This window comes from Castanea sativa, chromosome 3 (assembly GCF_040712315.1).
Source record: "Castanea sativa cultivar Marrone di Chiusa Pesio chromosome 3, ASM4071231v1".
In the NCBI taxonomy this organism is placed as follows: domain Eukaryota; kingdom Viridiplantae; phylum Streptophyta; class Magnoliopsida; order Fagales; family Fagaceae; genus Castanea; species Castanea sativa.
Genome location: NC_134015.1, coordinates 13,326,728 through 13,336,321, shown reverse-complemented (window position 1 = coordinate 13,336,321; position 9,594 = coordinate 13,326,728).

The window sequence follows — 9,594 nt, the reverse complement described above, 5'->3', positions numbered from 1 at the left end:
AACTATTGAATCCTCAAGGTCCCTAATCGAAGTTGATACTGAAAACAGCATAATAATATGCATTACATTAACCTTTCTTTATTAACATACTATCCAGATTTGAGTTTTGACAAGAGAATTTACTTGTTGAGTTAATTGAAACTCACAATATATATATATATATATGTAAGTGCACAATTGCACCTGGACCCAAAGAAGATTATGGGCTCAGGTCCAATGAGCCTTAAACAATAAAATTTGTAGAGTGTGGGCTTGAAATCTAGGTTAAAGGTACTGAGAACTTGACAACAGCCTGAGTGTTACAAACACTTGTGAATAACAATTGTTAATTGTAAATAGGCCTCCTCGGATGTAAGCCGAGGACCAATTCTGTATTATTTCTCTTTCTTTCTTACAGGTTACAATCCTTAATTTCTTTTCTTTTTCTTTAGAGAGAGAGAGTAAGCCAAAGAGAGAAAAAGAGAGAGAGAGACCTCCCTTCTTTTGCATTCCTCCCCCTTAAATACCCCTTTTTTAGATGCCTTTTGGGACCCTGACTAGAAGTTTCTGCCCTACTGTTCAGGGGTCACTTCCCCATTAATGCGGCCAGGGAGGTAGGTGCAAAGTCTTTAATGCGGAGGTGGCAGCCTTTGCTCTAGATATTTTCCTTAACACTAGTGTATCGAGAAGGTTCAGGGTTTCCCCCTTTAACCATTAGTCTTTCTAGAGTTGTGCTTTGACCTTCATAATGAAGCTTTGAATTCTCTTGGGCTTGTCCGAGGAGAAGCTCGTCCTCAGCTGCACCCTTGGACCCTCGGCGTATTGGCCAATTCGTAGAGTTCAATTTTGGGGCAGGTCGGCCCTCCATGCTACAGCCCAAAGGCCCATATGCCCATTTGGGTCCTTTTACTCCCCACAATAGCCCCTCAAAACTCTATTTTTCATCATCCGAGGAGAAAAATAGGGTTTTGATCCAACGAAAACTTTCCCCACACGTTCCGTAAATAACTACATGTGTGAAGACCGTTTCGCGTCCCAGAGGATGCCACTTGGCAGTTTTATTTTCAAAAACGCGCGCATTTATTACCGTAAGTTATACCTTGTTTCCCACGTTCAACGGTGAGATGAGCATCCAACGGTTCTTGTTACTCCATGAAAATTTGGGCGAGACAAATGTAATTTCGAGGCCGCTTCCCGCACGACGTGACGCTTCGGGAACCTACGCCTTCATTTATTTCTCCAGAGGCTAATCCCATCAAAACATCAGCAATCACCTTTTGTTTGCAGAAATCCGTGGAAATTTGCACAACTCGAAATTTGTAAGTTCTCATTTCTTTTCTCTTAACCCTTTCTCCTCGGACCCTGTCCTCGGCTACTCTTATAACAGTTCTCACCCTTAGAACTTAGTTTTTTTGTTTCTTTCTGATGGGGAAGTTCAAGTGTCTAGTTGATACCGCCGCTGGGATGGAAGGCTTTAGAGCCAAGTACCGTATTCCCAGCGACGTAGGTTTAGAATACTGCCCGGCGGAAGCCGTGGCCGGTTCTAGGAAAACCGGAGAGGTCATCATCCCTATGGTCGCCTTTGTAGAAGGTGGGATGACCCTTCCAATGAAACCCGTAACTAGGGAATACCTCTGCAACCATCGGTTGTGTCCCGATCAGTGCGCTCCAAACGTTTTTAGAGTTTTAGGTAGCGTCGACGCTCTAAATGAGCAAATGGGTCTGAACCTCACCTGGCATGACGTCGTCTTTATGTACGAATGCCACAAACTCACTGGAGTAGGTTACTACATCAAATCTCACTCCAGCGTAGTTAGGTTGATCTCCTGTTTGCCCAAGTCCAATAAAGGCATGAAGGATGACTACCTCATCATCTCTGGCAACTGGCACAACGGCCCCCACTGCCTAGTTGAGTGGGGAGATCCAGGTGCGACACCTTTAGGATTTAACTTCCCATCCCATAACTCCTTGAATCATCTAGGAATGTGCATTTGCAATTTCTTAAGCGTCTACCTTTAATTTGTTATATGTTTTGTGCCTCTGACCACGTTTGTTTATTTGGATGTTTTTCTTTGTAGATAAGCAAAACGTACGCCCTCGCTTGAGCCACTGCAACGTTGCAGATTTGAACAGAGTGCTACGTTCTGAGGTGTTCGTCAGCAGAGACTTACAACTTAGGGCGGCCCACTTGATTCTGGGGTACAATCCCGTCTCCTCGGACTTCCAGGAGATCGAGAACGCAATAATCGCGGGTGACCGAAGGTGTAGGAGAATCAACGTAGCCAGACCTCACTTTTTGGCCAATCACGACATCCCTGACGCCCCAAACACCGTATTGTACACACAGCCCATCGTGGCCATCCCACTCGCCGTGCACTCTCAGGCAATTGCTGTCCCAGAGGAGCGAGTGTCTTCCTCGAACACATTGGACGAGGAGATAGACCAGTTTCGGCTCGAGGACTCCCCACGACCTCGCGGAAACCCGTTTGTCATCCTTTCCGACGAGGAAGAAGAAGAAGTCGAGGCCTCTGGGATCGCGGGTCTAGTGATAGCGCGTCCAGACGATAGTTCCATTGAAGAAGAGATGGACAAGCTAAAGGACCTTATGACTGATAGAGGCGCCCGAGTGGCAAAGAAAGGAGCAAGAGGGTCCCAAGCTCCCCCCTCGCCTTGCCACCACCCCCTCCTCCAGCTCGAGCCAAAACCTCCTACCGACGATTCTAAGAAGAAAAGAAAAGTGGATGCCACGGGGCCGGTGGCGAGAAACCAAAGAAGCCGAAACAAGCCCACCGCCGGCCCACAGCCACAGTTGGACAAGGGCAAAGGGCGCGTCCGCTCGCCTGAGAGCCGGGGAGATCGTGACGTGGCCGAGGTGCGCCGAGCACCGGCCCACTCGGGGTCTCTTGACTTGAGGCTAGACGCGCCCCTATTCCCCGCCACTCCAAAGGCATCGTGCGATCCAACAAGGCCACGCCCACCACTTAGTCGAGGTGTTGGAGCGTCCTCTTCTGCTGCCCAGGGACATGGAGTCCTTGGAGAAGATGGGCCAACCGCAGCTGTTCCTCTCGTTAAAAAGGGGCTTAGCTCTGGTAAGTTCCATCTTACACATATATTCTATATTTATTTGTAAGCACTTCACTGCTTTTAACCTCCTAACATATTTGCAGTCCATCCAAGAGGTTTTCGCAGCCGAGAAGTTCGTGGAGGATTCTCGGAAGCGCGCTGGGATGGAGCAAGAGCTAAGACAAGAGGCAGAAAGATCCCTGGGCCAGGCCTTAGCAGAGAACGGGAAGATCACGTCAGAGCTGGCCGACTTGAAAAGAGAAAGAGATAGTGACAAGGCCAGCCTGAAGACGATGGAGGGACAAGTGGAGGGGCAGCGTAAGCTTCTCCGCCAAAAGGATGACGAGCTTGCCCAAGTCCAACGGGCACGCTCTGACTTAGAAAAGGAGCTTACGCGTGTGAAGGATGAAGCTCGCGCCCACAAGCACACCCTGGAGGCCGCGAAGAAGGCAGTTATCAGGAGGGGGTGACTAGAACACAAGAAGAGCTGACAGAGGCTTTTGCGGCCTTGTGCCGAGAGTACTGTCAGCTGGTCTGGGGAGAGGCCACGAATGCAGCAGGGGTTCCTCAAACTTCCGAGCTGAGGAAGCCCGAGAACATTTGGCTCTCCCTAGACATACAGGAAATTGAAGACCCTCCTGTGGCTGCCTCTCCTGCCCTTCCTCCTGTAGTGCAAGAGCTTGTCTCTGCTCCTACAGAACCTGAAGGTTCCCATAAAGAGAAGGACGAGTGCAGTGGTGCCGAGAAGGAGCAGATCCAAAGCGTGGAGCCCTTCATTCCTTCTATAGACAAAGGGAAACAAGTCTTGTCCACCTTTGAGCTGGAATTGAAGAGTACTGAGGCTGGCAGCAGCTCCCTTCAAGACCCCCCTTCCCTAGTTTAGGGCCTAGTATAGGAACTTTCTGTACTTCCCTTCTTTGTATATAATTAATGAAGAAAATTTTTATTCAACTTTCGTTCATGTTGTCTTTATTTTACTTTATTCTTTTTGTGCTTGCCATAAAAGTTTTTAATTACAAATAGTTAAAGGGAAAACAGTGTAAATAAGTATAACGCCACTATGCAAACCACTATGACTTCAAAACAGCCACATAACTTAATTTAGACCTCAAATAATGTCATACTTAGACAACTCACATGACGGTTAAACCTTTGTAATCTGACATATTGTTTTCAGTAGGATGCAAGGTCCGAAGACCATTCCTTACAAAAATTTGTTTAACACTTAAAAATGAAGAACTTGAGATCCAAATTAATGAATGGTGAGATAATGATTTCCACAAAACGGGTGATAAGAATAAAAACAGTGACAAGATATTAAGAATAGTAACAAGGTTTGTGGTCCGAGGACTATACTTAACCAAGTTTCTGTTTGATTTTTAAGAATAGTAACTTCAAATGTTAATTTTCCCAAAGTAGGAGGTCCGAGGACCCGGCATAACTAAGGTTCAGTTTAACAAATGACAAGATATCAATTTCCACAAGGTTTGTGGTTCGAGGACTACACTTAACCAAGTTTCTGTTTGATTCTTAAGAACAGTAACTTCAAATGTTAATTTCCCCAAAGTAGGAGGTCCGAGGACCCGGCATAACTAAGGTCTCGTTCAACAAATGACAAGATATCAATTTCCACAAGGTTCGTGGTCCGAGGACTACACTTAACCAAGTTTCTGTTTGATTCTTAAGAACGGTAACTTCAAATGTTAATTTCTCCAAAGTAGGAGGTCCGAGGACCCGGCATAACTAAGGTTCTGTTTAACAAATGACAAGATATCAATTTCCACAAGATTCGTGGTTCGAGGACTACACTTAACCAAGTTTCTGTTTGATTCTTAAGAACAGTAACTTCAAATGTTAATTTTCCCAAAGTAGGAGGTCCGAGGACCCAGCATAACTAAGGTTCTGTTCAACAAATGACAAGATATCAATTTCCACAAGGTTTGTGGTCCGAGGACTACACTTAACCAAGTTTCTGTTTGATTCTTAAGAACAGTAACTTCAAATGTTAATTTCCCCAAAGTAGGAGGTCCGAGGACCCGGCATAACTAAGGTTCTGTTCAACAAATGACAAGACATCAATTTCCACAAGGTTTGTGGTCCGAGGACTACACTTAACCAAGTTTCTATTTAATTCTTAAGAACGGTAACTTCAAATGTTAATTTTCCCAAAGTAGGAGGTCCGAGGACCCAGCATAACTAAGGTTCTGTTCAACAAATGACAAGACATCAATTTCCACAAGGTTTGTGGTCCGAGGACTACACTTAACCAAGTTTCTGTTTGATTCTTAAGAACGGTAACTTCAAATGTTAATTTTCCCAAAGTAGGAGGTCCGAGGACCCGGCATAACTAAGGTTCTGTTCAACAAATGACAAGACATCAATTTCCACAAGGTTTGTGGTCCGAGGACTACACTTAACCAAGTTTCTGTTTGATTCTTAAGAACGGTAACTTCAAATGTTAATTTTTCCAAAGTAGGAGGTCCGAGGACCCGACATAACTAAGGTTCTATTCAACAAATGACAAGACATCAATTTCCACAAGGTTTGTGGTCCGAAGACTACACTTAACCAAGTTTCTGTTTGATTCTTAAGAACGGTAACTTCAGATGTTAAAGGTACTTATAACTTTGAAATGATAACCAACAAAAGCACGTTTTATTAATAATAATACCTTCTAAGGTTATTTACATTCCACGGACGTGGTACAATTCTTTCATCTAGGTCAGCTAGCCGATATGACCCCATGCCTGCTACTGAAACAATGCGATAGGGGCCTTCCCAGTTGGGTCCTAGCTTACCCCAAGCTGGGTTCTTAGAAGTCCCTACAACTTTTCTTAGTACAAGATCACCAGGTGCAAGTGGCCTTAGCTTCACATGGGCATCATATCCCCGTTTTAGCTTCTGTTGATAGTAAGCCATTTGGACCATAGCCTCGCGTCGTTCCTCGAAGTAAATCAAGACCTTTCTCCGAGGAGTCCATTGTTATTCTCCGGGATAAAAGAGCTCGTCTTTAGGGTGGGAAAACCGTATTCCTGAGGTATCATCGCCTCGGCTCTATAAGTCATAGAGAGAATGGCGTTTCTCCCGTGGACCGTGCGGTGTGGTCCGATACGTCCATAGAACACGAGGGAGCTCTTCTACCCATCCGCCTTTCGCATCGTCCAACCTTTTCTTAAGCCCACCGACTATGACCTTGTTAACGGCCTCGGCTTGCCCATTTCCCCGAGGATAAGCCGGGGGTGGAGTATCCGTTTATGATACCCATGTCACCACAATATTGCCTAAAAGGCCTTACCGTCAAATTGAACGCCATTGTCGGAGATAAGTGTGTGTGGTATACCGAATCTAGTGACAATATTTTTCCCGTACAAACTTCTTGGAATCAACATCTCTCGATATTTGCTAAGGGTTCGGCCTCAACCCATTTGGTGAAATAGTCTGTTCCCACAAGAAGCCATCTTTTATTTCGCTCGCTCTCGAAAATGGCCCCACTATGTCCAATCCCCACGCGCAAAAGGCCAAGGACCGGAGAGAGGCCGAGAACCTCCGTTGATGAATATTTGGGGCGAACCTCTGGCATTGATCACATTTTCTGGCATAGTCCTGAGCCTCCCTCTGCATGTTGGGCCACCAATAACCCTGAGTCAGAGCCCTATGGGCTAAGGACCTTCCCCTAGTGTGGCTTCCACAAATCCCTTCATGCAGTTCCTCGAGAAGTGCTTCCGTTGATTCAGGGTGCACACACAACAAGTACGGTCCTGAGAAGGATCGTTTATACAGTTTCTGGTCCTCGAATAACCAAAACGTGGCGCCTTTCGACGCACCTTCTCTGCCTCAGACTTGTCCTCAGGAAGGATGTCGTTCTTAAGAAAAGATACGACCGGGTCCATCCAACTAGGTCCAAGCCTTATTAGATGGATGCGTGCCGCCTTGGCGGGGATAAGAGTTGGCTCTAGCAAATCCTCCACAAGGATAATCCTGGGAAAATCCTGAGCCGAGGACGTTGCTAACGTAGCCAAAGAATCGGCGTGGGTGTTTCCACTCCTAGAGATGTGAGTTAAGACAATGGAGTCAAATTCTGCGTGCTGACGCTTGACCTGGGCCAAATATTCCTGCATTCTTGGGTCCCTAGCGTCCATGGTCCCCATGACCTAGCCGACCACCAACTGAGAGTCCGAGAATGCGTGGACTTCCTTTCCACCCATCTTATGTAACATGTTCATGCCTACCAGAACGGCTTCGTACTCGGCTTCATTATTAGTAGCCGAGAATGACAGCCTTAGAGATTTTTCGAAGATAATTCCCTCAGGGGATATCAGAACAAGTCCGACACCAGACCCTCTCTGATTAGCTGCCCCATCCACATACAGCTTCCAAGTCGAAGGCAGTGCGGCTGTGATCACACTAACTGATTTTTCATCTATGTGTGCTTCTTTTAGAGTTTCTTCTAGCAATGATTCAGTAAACTCTGCCACCAAGTCAGCGAGGACCTGGCCCTTCACCGAGGTGCGAGGCTTGTATTTAACGTCAAAAGCTCATAAAATGGTTCCCCACTTTGCCACCCTACCAGAGTAGTCGGCGCTGCGTAACACTGCCTTGAGAGGCAATTGGGTCAGAACCACTACAGTGTGAGACTGAAAATAATGAGGAAGTTTGCGCGTGGCGTGAACTATGGCCAGAAGCGCTTTCTCCAACAGCAAATAGCGCACCTCGGCCTCATTCAAAGACTTACTAACATAGTAGACCGGTCTTTGTACCCCGATGTCATTCCTTATAAGGACCAAGCTGACCGCATGGACGGCCACTGCCAGATAAGCAAACAAGACCTCGTCTGCCTCGGGGCGAGACAAGATGGGTGGCCGAGAAAGATATTGCTTAAGTTCTTGGAAAGCTAATACGCGATCCCTCGGTCCATTGAAACCCTTTCCACTTATTCAACAATTGGAAGAAAGGACGGCATCGGTCAGCTGACTGAGAGATAAATCTATTCAATGCAGCAATCATTCCGGTCAATTTCTGGATCTCTTTTGGGTTCTGAGGCGGCTGCAAATCCTGAATAGCCTTGACCTGTGTTGGGTTCACCTCTATGCCTCTGTGAGTAATCATGTATCTCAAAAACTTTCCGGACCCCACGCCAAAAGAGCACTTTGAGGCGTTAAGGCGCAGCTTGTACTTTCTTAGCACTTGGAAGGTGTCGGCTAGATTTTTGACTTGTGAAGGTATCGTTTTGCTCTTTACCACCATATCGTCTACATACACCTCAATAGTCTTCCCCAATTGCTGTTCGAACATCCTGGTCATCATTCTTTGGTAAGTAGCCCCAGCATTTTCAACCCAAATGGCATGACCTTATAGTGGTAGTTCCTCGTTGGAGTAATGAAAGTCGTCTTCTCTTTATCCTCCACCGCCAAGGGAATCTGATGGTAACCCTGGAAGGCATCCAAAAAACTCATCCGAGGATGTCCGACAGTGGCGTCCACCAGTTGATCAATACGCGGCATTGGGAACGAATCCTTGGGGCAAGCCTTGTTCAAATCCGTGAAGTCCACACATACTCTCCACGTTCCATTCTTCTTTTTAACTACAACCGTGTGCGCCAGCCACTCAGGGTAGAAAACTTCTTTAATAGCCCCAGCCCTCTTAAGTTTGAGCACCTCTTCTTTTACAGCCTCGGAATGTTCTTTGGAAAAATGCCGAGGTGGCTGCCTTCTTGGAACAATGGCAGGGTTGACATTCAAATGATGGCAAATGAAGCTCGGATCTACACCTGGAGCCTCATACGGGTCCCACGCAAAAACATCAATATTGTCCTTCATAAATTCCAACAACTCCATTTTCTCCTGGTGAGGTAAACGTATGCGGACTTGGAAGAACCTCTCCGGATCATCGGCTATCGAAAACTTCTTTAACTCCTCACAATGAGCCTCCTCTCCTGTCATCATTCCAGATGCATCAGGAGCTGTTAACTGCTATAAGTCTTTGGTGATCAAAGTCGAAGACTTGGCTTCTGCCTGGTGTAGCACTGCAGCCGATATGCATTGCCTGGCCACCGATTGGCTACCGAGAACTTCCTCAACATATTCCCCCGAGGGGAATTTAACTTTAACGTGCAAGGTAGAGGAGACAGCTCCCAGAGCGTGCAACTAAGGCCTGGCGAGGATGGCTGTGTATGGAGAGTACGCGTCAACCACAATGAAATCCACTTCAATCGTTTCTGAGCCGGATTGAACGGGCAAACGAATCTGTCCCTTCGGCACAACGGCCCTCCCTTCGAAGCTTATAAGTGGCGAGTCATAAGGAGTAAGATCTTCCAGCTTCAATCTTAACCCCTTAAATAGATCAGGGTACATGATATATGCACCGCTGCCCTGATCTATCATAACCCTCCTCACATCATAGTTCCCTATCTTAAGCGTAACTACAAGAGCATCGTCATGGGGTTGGATAGTCTCTACCTTATCCTCCTCGGAGAATCCCAAGACGGGCAAATTTAGCTTCAACCTTTTCGGCCTGCAGCCTAACTCCTCGGCCTGAGGATGTGAAACTGTCATC